This window comes from Mastigoproctus giganteus, chromosome 5, assembly GCF_048544385.1.
Source record: "Mastigoproctus giganteus isolate SK-2022 chromosome 5, ASM4854438v1, whole genome shotgun sequence".
NCBI classification, from domain to species: Eukaryota; Metazoa; Arthropoda; class Arachnida; order Uropygi; family Thelyphonidae; genus Mastigoproctus; species Mastigoproctus giganteus.
The window spans coordinates 205,043,646-205,056,571 of record NC_143579.1 but is presented as its reverse complement, the minus strand read 5'-3'; the positions used below and the strand labels follow the sequence as shown (position 1 = coordinate 205,056,571).

The 12,926-nt window shown below is 40.8% G+C and overlaps 1 protein-coding gene across 1 annotated transcript in view; it reads left to right on the top strand.

Moving 5' to 3' along the window:
- The window catches only part of LOC150086026 (ankyrin repeat domain-containing protein 13D-like), a 204,548-nt gene that overhangs the window by 63,106 nt on the left and 128,516 nt on the right, over window positions 1–12,926 (top strand). The gene's annotated exons all lie outside the window — the stretch shown is intronic.

Genomic DNA, 12,926 nt, shown 5'->3' with positions numbered 1-12,926 from the left:
GCAACATTCCAACTTTATAGCTGTTGGCTGTGATGGTTTTGTTGGTCTGCAACAGTTCATAACAAACTCTGCCCTGAATATCGTACCAAATGCATGGCAAAACATTTTGGGGTTACTATTACGGACAAGAAGATTCTCAAGTACTAACTCACTTTCAACAAAGTGTAACATTGTGATAAAGCACTCATTTTGCTTTAAAAAAATAATCACTTATTCAAAGTAATTATCACGTATTCAAAAACAGTGCTTGAAATTTAAGAAAAGGCAGTGAAGAAAAAATCTTATCTCTAAGGTTGTATGGTAACTATGTGTGTGTGTGTGTGTGTGTGTGGAACCCACTTTCCAGGGTTCTGACATCTTTTAACAGCCAATGCAAGCAATAGTGAATGGTGGAATGGGTCAAATTGAATTTCTGAGCAAGTTCTGTAATGGCCACAGCAAAATTTTCAAGTGTGGCTACTATCAGTATGTCGTTATTAAACTTGAATAGGTTGGTCCAAATCTTAGCTAAATTGTAGTCACCAAGCCTGAACTTCTGGAACAACCATTGGCATTTCGTGACATTTACAGCTTCTTCATAATATGCATCTTAAATATTTTTGGTGGCCATACACATTATTTCTTAAATTCATAAAGCGTGTATATGCCTTTTGTGTTCTTTTGTCATTCCTATCTAGTTTTTAATATTTGAAAAACAGCATTATTAGCTTGAATATACTGATTGACATCTACACAAATTAGCACAGAAGTGTTCCATTTAATGAGCACAGAAACAGGTATAAATGTGATGCAAGTTTGGTAATGTGAAAAAGTGATTACTTATGGGAAGACTTACTATGGACAAAAAAAATATACACTGAGTAGCCACTTTGTAGGTACATCTGTCCTTTTCATGAAATGGATTGTTCCTTCAGTAACAGCATCACATACCATGTAATATAAAGAAGATGAAAGAAAGGTGCAGGGTAATGTATGTGTGCAATTTGGTGTAAGAATGGAAAAATTTAAGATTGAAAAATTGAAAGATTTAAGTGACATGATAGTCAGAGCCAGATGTGCCAGTATGAGTATCTCAGAAACTGCAAACCTGCAGGGTTTGTATATGACTGTGTCTCAGGTATATTAATCCAATAAACAAATAACATCCAACCAACAGTTCATTAGTGCAAGAAGCCAACAGAGGCTGACAAGATTTGTGCAGGATAACCAGAAAGGCTAATCAGTTGGATAACAACCCAGTATAACAGTTTCAATCTAGGAAGCATTTGAGAACACACAACTCATTGTACCTTGTCATGGGTGGGACATCACAGCTGACAACTGAGGCAGGTTCCACTGCGGTTGGCAAAAACAAGAAGTTACAGTTACGACGGATTCAGCAACTCCAGTACGGGACAGTGAAGGTCTGGAAAAATGTTTCCTGGTCTGACAAATCCTGGTTCCTGCTGTTTCATACAATGGATGGACCAGAGTTTGGTAAAACAAGAGTCCATGGACCCATCCTGCCAAGTGTTAACAGTTCAAGTTGGTGGTGTTGTAATGGTCTGGGGGTGGGTATTTTTGTAGTGCACATTGGGCCCCCTTGATACCAGTGGATCAGCATTTGAATTATTCTACAGGTTATCTTGAAATTATTTCTAACCAGACATGCCCCTTCATGGCTGCAGTGTATCCATCTGTGAATGGGTTCTTCCAAAAGGATAATGTTCCTTGTTACAAAGCCAGAATTGTGTAGAACTAGTTCCACACAATTCAGCCACTGTGGTAGCTTCTCCAGTTTGCCAGATGTTAATCTAATTGAACATCTGTGGGATGAGGTGGAATAAGTTCTTCAGAGTAGAGATTCACAACCGTCCAGTTTGCAACAATTGTGGGAAGCAATTGAGTTAGCCTGAACCAGCATCCTGTGCCATACTTTCGACACCTCACTTCATTAGTGGCATGCCAAATTTAAAGGGATAAGCTACTTGCTATTAGGTTGGTGTACCCACTTAGTATATATACACTGAAAGGATAGACTTCACGAGATACCTGGTTCCTTGGCATTGAAACGCTGTCACCCTCCTCTCGCTAGTGGACAAACCCACCGCATGGCAGGCATATAGGTACACTGCGTTCACATAGATGGTAATCCGATGTCAGTATGGATAAACGTTGTGAATTAACCAACTATGAAAAAGGGATGATAGTGGGTGCCTGAAGCATGGGTCACTCTGTCGCAGAGGTGGTACAGAAATTGCACTATCCCCATTCAACAGTATCAAGAGTGTATCAGGAATATACCACTTCTGGAGTAACATCTCATCATGGACAGTGCTGTGAGCAGAGAAAGGTGGTGGATGAACGTGGCCGTCGACTTCTGTCTTGCATTGTTTCAGCCAACCAGAGCACAACAGTGGCACAAATCACAGCCGACTTCAACAAGGAAGGTGCCAGAAACGTTTCCACCAAGACCATCAGGCAGTCATTAGCTGCAATAGGGTGTAAGGTGTAAGGTGTATTTAGTGTCAGACGGCACCAGGGGTTTCCCCCATCTCCGTGTTGCTTTCATTGTGGGTGTACCAGTTCACTGGGAAATGCCAGAGATTTAAAAGTGTGTGGGCTTTGTATCTGTGTGATGTCGTGTACCGTTGTTCATCTGGTCGTTTAGCCGCTGGACCCCTGCTGAGGCCCAACGTTGCCCCACCTTCGCCCCGTGGAGGCAGACCAGGAACCCAGTAGTTTTAGTTTCACTCTGGCAGGTCCTGCCACCTAATTTCCTGAGATTTCAGAGGCTAGGACCTAAAAAAAAAAAAAACGTGCGCTCTTTTATATGCACGTACGTACAGACAGAGACATATATATCCATCATCGTCGGTTTGATGATCGTTAAGTGAGGGGGATAATGCTTGCATAACAAAGGCCGAAAGAATGGGCGAACGGGAATTTTGACTTAAGTTTTTGTGTGTGGGACATTCGCTAGCATAAAGATAGAGTGGGTGGGAGACTGAAGGCTGGGGGGGTTAAGGCAGAAATATGGGGATGATAGAGTAGGCAACCCCAGAAGTCAGTGAGGCATGCCCATGCCTCACCAGGAGAAAGTAGGGGCGCCGGGGGGGGGACTGTCCCACCACCGGCGCAGGGGAGGGGGTGGAAAGGCACCAGGCAAGGGAGCCCGGTGAGCTGAAGAACAGATGTTCTCTGGTTATAATGGTAGTGGGTTGTGGGCTGCGGCCATTTGGTTTCTCCTCGTCCTCCTCCTCGTGAACAGTGCCTGTGCATAATCCGAGAAGGCTTGCTACTCCTCCTTTGTGTCTAGGAGGTGATGTTCTTGTCCCTGTGGTAAATAGTGGATTCTGGTGAGTAAAACACCACGTAGGTCTTCATAGAGCCTGCAGTCATACATTAGGTGCTGCCAGCTCTCCAGCCCCCCGCAAGTGCAAGTTGGATCAACCTGAATCCCAAGTAGAGACAGTTTGGCATTAATAGCTCCGTGTCCAGTTAAGAGGTACGTTGCTTGTAGACCTGGGGAGAACCAGTTGGGTGAGGTTGGGTAGTTTTGTACAATATTGGGTAGAAATTTCTTTGTGATCTCTCCCTTTTGAGAGTTGCTCCACCTTTCCTGCCATGCCTGCTGCAGGTGAGTTTGTATCCTCTTCTTTTCCACATTTCTGTTGCTGGTTAGGTCAATAGTGAACCCCAGAAAAGTCTGTGGGGTGCCTTTGTCTAGGTAGTATAGTAGGCCGCGTTGTATGATTTCTAGGTCCAGCGGGAGAGTGCCTGCAAGCACTTGCAGGGCGTGGGTGCTCACCGTGCGGCAAGCGCGAGTAATGGTTAGGAGGATGGATCTGTGAATTTGGTCCGTGATACGTCTGTTTACTGCTGTTGTAGTTTTTTGAAACCATGCACCGGATGCGTAGGTGACGATCGGAGTGAAGATAGCTTTGTAGAACAGTTTGAGGACTCGCTTTTTCAAGCCCCATTCTTTACGCGTGACCCTGGCAACCATGGCTGCGTAGCGTCTTATTTTTTTACGGAGATATTTCAGATGGTCCTGAAATGACAGTTTTTGGTCCAATATCACGCCTAGGTATTTCAGTTGGTTGGAGAATTTGATTGTTTCCTGCCCAATTTTTATTTGCGGAGGCCGCCTGAGATCAAGGCGTCCCTTTAGTAGGATCGAGTTTGTTTTTGTGAGCTGCAATAGGGTATGGGAGCCACCGACCCACCAGAGTCCCATTGCTAACACTATGACACAGGACTCTACACCTCAACTGGACAAAAGAACATCAGCGCTGAACCTTGGATGATTGGAAACGGATCTCCTGGTCTGATGAGTCCCATTTTCAGTTATTTTGAGTGGATGGGAGGCTGCATATCTGGCGGAAACTGCATGAAGCTATGCACCCGTCATGTCAACAAGGAACTGTTCAGGCAGGTGGATGGTCGGTAATGGTCTGGGGCATGTTTAGCTGGCACGCGTTGGGACCTCTGGTATGTCTAGATGCATCTCTGAACTGTCCAGGTTATGTGTCCATCTGCATCCCTTCATGATTATCATGCACCCACAGGGCAATGGACTCTTCCAGCAGGACAATGTGCCTCCCCACAGCTGTGGTGACTAGAAAATGGTTCGAAAAACATTCCACAGAATTTTACCACCATGGAATGGCCTCCCTGTCCACCAGACATGAACCTTGTGGAGCATCTTTGGGATGTTGTGGAAAGATCCATTTGAGCTGTAGATCCTCCACCCAGGAATGCAACAGAATTATGGACAGCGGTGCAACAAGCATGGATGGAAATACCTGTGGAATGCTTTCGTGAACTAGTAGACTCAATGCCTCAACGTGTGACAGCCCTTATCTGGGCAAAAAGTGGGCCTGCCTGTTACTAGGTAGGTATCCCGTGATTTCTGTCCACTCAGTGTATACTGTAATTTATATAGGCTGATTTAAAAAGAAGTAAACCGTTTTAAAAAATCGTGGAAATGAAAGCTGGCATTTATTACTTTACAGACATATATGGATGGATAGAGAAAATCGGAATGATCCCCACAGGTCACATGGCAGATATCAGTTTAGTAGTCCATTCCATCCCAGACCATTGCTAGTGTGTCTGTGGTAATTGATACTACTAGTCTGGTGATTTTACATTTCAGTTCAGGAATGTCTCATGACTATGGCAACATAAACACATTGTCTTTTACATACCCACACAAATTGAAATCATATGGTGTTAGGCTTGGGGACCTTAAAGTAGGAGAGCACGACATCTATAATGCCTCATTCCATCCATCATTGAGGTAAAGTGTTATTGAGGTATTCATGCATGTCTACATGAAAGTGAGATCTTTGTGAAGTTGAAGGATAAGCCAGTTCGCCATGTTAGAGTAAATGCTTCCATTGATCGTCTTTTCCTGAAAAAAGGGCCAAAATTTCTTGCTGTGAAATGACACAAAACAAATTTGTTTTGGAGTCCCATTATGTTTTATAATTTGGTGAGGATTTTTCAGTCCACACATCCAAATATTAGGGCTGTTAACTTTCCCACTCAGGTGAAAAGTGGCTTTGTCAGTGAAAACAAGCTGTGCTGTCACACCATCCACTTTCACTTTAATGATTAAAAGCCACAGCAAAATCCATATCACTTGTGTTTGTCATTCAGTTCTAACTCCTGTACTAACTTCAGTTTGTATGATTTTGAAAGTAAGTGCTTCTGAAGAATAACACCAGGCTATTTTTTTGAGGCAGATTCAACTCATGGTAATGTCTACAAGTGGACTTTTGTCAGCTTTGCAAAAAAAAAAAAAAAAAAAAAAATTTTTTTTTTTTTTTTTTTTTTTCACTATTTTTCTGAATGTGTGTAAAACTAAAATTATGGTGATAATCCCGATTCCAGTAAAGTAAAGGTTAATGAGCAAGATATCGAAGAAGTTGATGAATTTGTTTACTTAGGGTCAAGAATAAATAAAAATAGTGACTGCTCAAACAATGTAAAGAACGACAGGCAATTGCTAAAACGTTGGTCACTGATCTGATAAAATTATGGAGAGATCATGTTCTGCCCCTAAAGATGGAGCTGAGAATCATTGATTCGTTAATTTTTCCAGTTGCCACTTAGGGATGTGAAGGATGGAATCTGAAAAGAGTTGACAGGAAAAAAATTGAGGCATTTGAAATGTCGTGTTACAGGAGAATACTCCATATTTCTTACTTGAATCGAAGAACAGATGAGTGGGTATTGAATAAAATTGGCAGACCTAAAATTCTTCTTCATAGCATCAACAAAAGAAAACTCAAGTTTTTTGGTCATTATAGTAAGAAGAAGAATATAATGGAAGGAAAAACCGAGGGGAAGAGGTGCAGAGGAAGGCCTGCAACTATGTGGAAGGATGGATCAGAGAACTTCTGGGCATGACACTTTGCGATGCTGCTCGTATAGCACACGATCGATGCAGTTGGAGGAATTTGTTGCTGGCCACAACAGCTCCTCGGGGAGCTATGTGACTGGAAAAAGAAGATGGTTAGAGTGTTGGAATGGTCAAATGGTACAGGAAAGCCATTGTATGCACTGCACTTTATTTTCTATATTTTGTATATACAGAAAGTATATTTTGTATGTACAATAATCTCTGCAAGTTGACATTTGCAGTTTTGCAAAAAAACATTTTTTTTTTTTTTATGAAACCCCCAACCATGAGAGGTATTAGAACCTATAGTACTTAGTACCGTACTTGGGTTGGAGGTTGAGAAGACGAAAGAAGATATTTGTTGACATTAGACTTGAACTTCTGTAGACTAATTTTCAGGAAATATGTATGAACAAAGGTTGTTCCAGAAAACGGCAGTTGAATAAATAAATGAGGAAGATGAAAAGTTGGTTCTTTGAGTTTTAAGGTGAACAGTAAATGGATGGTGTGGTGGCACGTGGTCGGACTGTTTTGAAAGAGAGAGCGGGAATTATAGAAGCCAATTCAGAAGAACAGTGCCCATGGAAGTATCTGTAGAAAAGGCATGCAGCAGAAACAGTACGTCTATGAGACAACAAGTGCAAAGACTCTGTTAGAGATGAGTCATTAATTAACCTAACTGCTCTTTTCTGAATGGAATCTAGAAGCCTGAGAGAGGTTTTGAGGGACACCACTCCAGATGTGGGAACAATATATCATGGTAGGGCAGATTTGCGATTTGTACAGAGTGAACAGCTGTTTGGAAGAAAAGTAATGCCGAGAATGAAAGAAAAAACCAAGTTTTTTAGATGCAGAGGAAGCAATATTTGTAATGTGCTTGTGCCAAGAGAGATTAGAAGTCATGGTAATCCCCAAAAGGGATATATCATTTTGCCTAGAAATCGGAGTGTCACCAAAGATAAGCATAGGAGCAGAAGAATTCTTTTTTGCAAGATATAAGACAAGACTGAGTTTTAGAAGGATTGAAATCAACTAAGTTGTCTTTGCCCCACTGGAGGATTACCTGGAGATCGGCATTTAAAGAATTGATAGTGGATATTCGAGAAGTTGAAGCTAATTGAGCAGGGCAAGGTTTCTCAAAATGGATAGTGGAATACAATGTGCTATCATCAGCAAAATTATGGATAGGATTTCCAGTCAATGGAAGAAGGTTATTAATATACAAGAGGAAAAGAGTAGTAGTAGTAGTGGCATGTGATGAAAGAAAGCAATTATATGAGTTTCTGCAGCATCAGCCAAAAAAAAAAAAAAAAATCGCACCATTCCCTCCAAATGCCTGTCCAGTTGCTCCTTAAATTTTATTAACCTATCAACTTCCACAAAGACAGATGGAAATTTTTTCCAGCAATTAACCACCCGCTGGCTAAAGGCAAATTTCTGCACATCTATTCTACATCTGTCTTTTCTTAATTTGAATTTATGCCCCCTTAGGTTCGTAATCTGAACAAGTGGAAGGATCCCATCAGAATTCAGCATGCTCAACCCATTCAAGGCCTTATACACCTCAATCAGATCACCACACAGGTGCCTAGTCTCCAGCCACTGCAATTTGCAGAACTTAAGCCTCTCTCTTGGTAAGAGGATCCCTTCATTCCCCTCACCAAGCTTGTTGCCCTTCTCTGTACACGCTCAAGCAAATCTTCATCTTTCCTAAAATTAAGCCTCCAGACATGTACGCAGTACTCAAGGCGTGGGCTGACCATTGCCTTATACAGAGGGACAGTCACCTCCTTTTCCCTGCTAGCAAAATTCCTATATATCATTGACAAACCCACATGACCTGCCTTGGCAGCCTGTCTGCATTGCTCAGAAAACTTCATATCTGAATGCACAATTACTCCCAGGTTTTTCTCATTTTCTACCACCTTAAGTGTAGTACCACACAGTTGGTACTTTTCTCTGGGGGTTACTTCTACCCATATGCAGTACTTTGCATTTGTCAAGGTTAAACTTCAGTTGCCACTTCTTAGCCCATCTGCCCAAATTTTCTAGATCCTGTTGCAGTAGCACGCTGCCATTACTGTCATTAACAACCCTGCCAACCTTTGTATCATCTGCAAAATTCGACACTAAGCCTGATATACCTTCATCAATATCATTGATAAATATACAAAACAACAGTGGACCCAACACCGAACCATGTGGGACTCCACTAATAACATTAGTCCAAGAAGAGCAGCACCCATTGATTACCACCCTCTGTCTTCTCCCACTTAACCATCCTTTTATCCATTGTAGCAACTTACCTTTAGTACCATTCTGCTCTAATTTGTACAGTAATCTTTCCATGCGCAACAGTGTCAAAAGCTTTCCTGAAATCCAAGTATATGATATCAAAATTATTTTTTACATCCAGTTCCTTTGTAACCACATCATAATATCCAATCAAATTTATCAGACAAGACTTTCCCTTAACAAACCCATGCTGTGTCTGAATTATTGGTACAGTCTTGTCTAGATGATCCTGCAATGCATCTTTAACAAGTGACTCCATTATTTTATTTTACCCGGAACAGAAGTTAAACTAACTGGTTTGTAATTATTCGTGTCACCCTTCGATCCCTCTTTGTGAATTGGGGATACATTTGCACATCTCCAGCCCGTGGGGACCTCCCCTGAGTCCAAGAATGCTCTCATAATTATGGCTAAGGGTTTGCTCAGTTGCTTTGCCACCTCCTGGATATATCTGGATAGATCCCATCGACACGAGGTGCCTTTCTTATGTTTAACTTCAACAATTTCTCCTCCACTTTGCTCTCAGTTATTACAAAATCATTAAGCACCCTGCTACAATTTGATAACCATCTGCTATTTTCAAACCTTAATAACTCCTCATGTGTGAATATAGATGCAGAATATTCATTCAGTTTGTTTGCTATCTGAGCAGGATCATCAACAGTCAAACCATCAATATCAAGTGGACCAATCAGATTCATCCCCTTCCTTTTAGAGTTTATATAAGTAAAGAATTCCTTTCTGTTTTTCTTAGCATCCTTTACCAAAGATTTCTCGTAATCTGCCTTGGCCTGCCTAACCTCCTTTGTGACCTGATTATAGTCTAGCTTATATCTGCCATAGGCTTCTGAGTCGCTTGATAATTTATATGCATCCCATGCATTTTTCTTATCTGTCATGAGTCTCATTATTTCATTTGATAACCATTTAGGCCTAAACCTTGAACAGTGTTTCTTAATAGGTATGAAACTTTTAGTAGTTTCCATTAATTCCTTGAATGCTTCCCACTTAGAATTTACTGTTGGTAAATCATCAGTTGATCCCACCGTACAGAATTTAAAAACTGTCTGAAACCACTGTGCTCACCTTTACGGAAGCAAAAACCCTTTCCTTTTACCCATGATGGTAATTATATCTTTAAGTAAATCCCACATCAGTACACTGTGATCACTGCCACCTAGTGGTTCCTTTATCTGCAAATTCTTAATACGTGAATGATCACTGCTGATAACGAGATCAAGAGTATTACCCTCTCTGGTTGCCTCTCAAACATGCTGCTGCAGAAAACAATCATCCAATAAATGCACAAAAGTCTTACTAGTCTTGTGAGTAACCAACCCAGAAGTTCCAGCCAATATCTGGGAAGTTAAAATCCCCCATTATAAGACATTCTGATTTACTAGCCCACTCTATTTCTCTGTACAATTGTTCATTGTACTCATTCAAGTCATTAGGCCTATAACACACTCCTACTCTTATTTTTGCTTTCGCAGTGCTTATGTCACACCAAACTGACTCAACAGTGCACTGTTCATCTATATCAACTGGATGCACTTCTTTTGATTTTATGTTTTTCTTAATTAACAGCATGACACCTCCTCCCCTATCCTGTCTATCCTTTCTGTACACACTGTACTCCCCAAATTCCAATTCTGCATTCTTAATATCAGTGTGACACCACGTCTCTGATATCCCAACAATATCCGCCTTTGATGTCCTGAATATCACCAGTGGATCGACACTGACGATTGTTGATCAAACGGAAGGTTTCTAAGTAATTTAAGAGTTGACGGTTAATTGATTTCTACATTACTTTGGAAAGAGTTGGAAACTAATTGCAATGGGACGATAATTGGATGGGAGGGATTTGTCACCCTTTTTAGGAACTGGCTGGATATGGGCAAATTTCCAAGCAGAAGGAAAAACACCTCTGGAAAAAGAAAGTGAAAAAAGGCGGCAAAGAACAGTAGTAAGTTCAGGAGCGCAGGTTTTGAGAACAAGTGGAGAAATACCATCAGAACCTTGAGCTTTCTTAGCATCAAGATTCGTCAATATCCTTCTGACATCCTTTTGACGGAAGACTACAGGAGGCTTTGAATGGAGCGTGTTGGGAATGGTGGGAGGTGTTTTACCAAGATCATTAATACATGAGTTGGAATTAAAATGGGATGCAAGCAGGTCTGCCTAATCCTTGGCTGAAGTGACAGCAGAACCATCTGGTTGTGACAGAGGTGGGAGCAGAAATGGCACAAGTTGCAACCAATAGCTTTGGTAAGAGACCAGAACGCTCAGCTACCATTAGGCAAGAAGCAAGTTTTCTACTCTTAGCCTGTTCAAAATCTAGTTTGAACTGATTAATAACTGCTTTACAATTGTTGCAAGCTTTGGTGTAGGCAGAAAATGAAACTGAAGAATTGGAAACAAGCCAATTATGTTATGCAACATTCTTCTCCTGAACGGCCTTAGCACATTTATTGGAAAACCAAGGTTTAGATAAAGGACAATATTTTAAAGTGGAGTGTGGGATAAAGGATTCCATTTCTACAAGAATAATTTTACTGACACGATCTGAGCAAACATTGATATCAGAAGTTTTGAAACAGTAGTCCGACCAAGCAAAAGAAGAAAACAAATCTCACAGGTCATCCCATTTTGCATCCTTGTAATGCCAAACAACACGAGGTTGGGAATAACCATGAGATAAAGGCTCCATTGGAGAAGAGACAATCACCAAGTTGTGATCTGAGGTGCCTAAAGGACTACTCACTTTGACTGTGTACTTAGAAGGGTTGTTTGTGAGAAAAAGATCAATCATGTTGGCTGTATGGTTAGGATTGTCTGGTATTCTTGTAGGTAAATGAACAATCTCTGCAAGGTGATTAGTACAGCCAGGCCTCGCATAACGCAAGTTCGATTAACGCGATTTTCAGTTAACGCTATTTGAAAAATTATACCACTTTTCACTTTACACGATGCAAATTTCCAGTTAACGCGATCTTTTTTTTTTTTTTTTTTTTTTTTTATGCTATAGTTGAAAAAGATTTGAATTGCGCGTTAAGCTTACCGCAAGTCATATGGTCAATAAACAAACGTTTGCCTGCTGGCCGCCTCGGTGTATTCCATCAACCATTGGAAGAAGACGTGTTACTTGTTTGTCTCCTGCTAATAAAGTCAATGCACACTTGCATAAAAATTAAAATTTTTAAATGAGCCAGATGAAAACGTTACCGCGAAGGAGATAACAGTAAAAGAACTAGATGAAATCTTTCGTATCGCAGAGAACCTCAAGCAAAAGGTTTGAGGTTCTCTGCGATATTTATTTCGCCAGGGCCCAGAGAAGATTGTTGTCGGCTATCGGAAATTGATTGATGAAAAGAGAAAGTCAACACTGTTCAAATATTTCCACAACAGTCATTTCTTCATTGTGTATTTTATGTCAGAAGTTCCCAAATTTTCTCTGTTCACAGCGCCATTAGTGTCTCAGTAATTTTTCAAGGCACACCCAGACCAAAAGAAATACTTAACAGTTCGTTTAGTAGTTAGGTCCAAACAACTTAATAAGAAATGCTGAAACTCTGAACTACCTCGAGCTAGTAGTTCACGCGGTGTTTGACACGTGTCGAGTATCGCTGTGTTTCCCTCGAAAATTTAAAATATTCCACGATGCGCAGTTTGGGAACCACTGTTTTATGCAATAAACATTTAATTCCATAATTATTTTCATTATCTTTTACATTGTATACAGTTAAAAAGTTATTTAAAAGGTATTTTTAAAATTTTTTATGGTCATTCCAGAAGGTCAAGGACCAATTATAATTTTTCCTATTGATTATTAGATTGATTATTCTATTGATTATTAATGCGTTTCTGTTTTGCGCGATGCGCTCGTGGGACGAATTAATCACGTTAATCAAGGCCAGCCTGTAATTGCAAAAGCCTCAGCATCTTGACCAGCTGGGTCGGTGTGACTAGAAAACGGAAGCCAGCTGGAGTTGTGAACATTAAAATCACCAAGGAAAATTACCTCACTGTTAGGAAAGTTGGACTGGAGAAAGTCAAGTTGAAGAGCTCCACGTGATGTGGAGGTGGGAGAATGGTAGAGACAACAGATGAATTTGACAGATTTTAAGCCAGAGAAGATCGAAAAGAGGAGATTTCCAATTACCAAGTCTCTGACAGGGAATATAGTAATAGTAATCGTGGCATGTGATGCAAGAAAGCAAGCGTATGAGCTTATGTA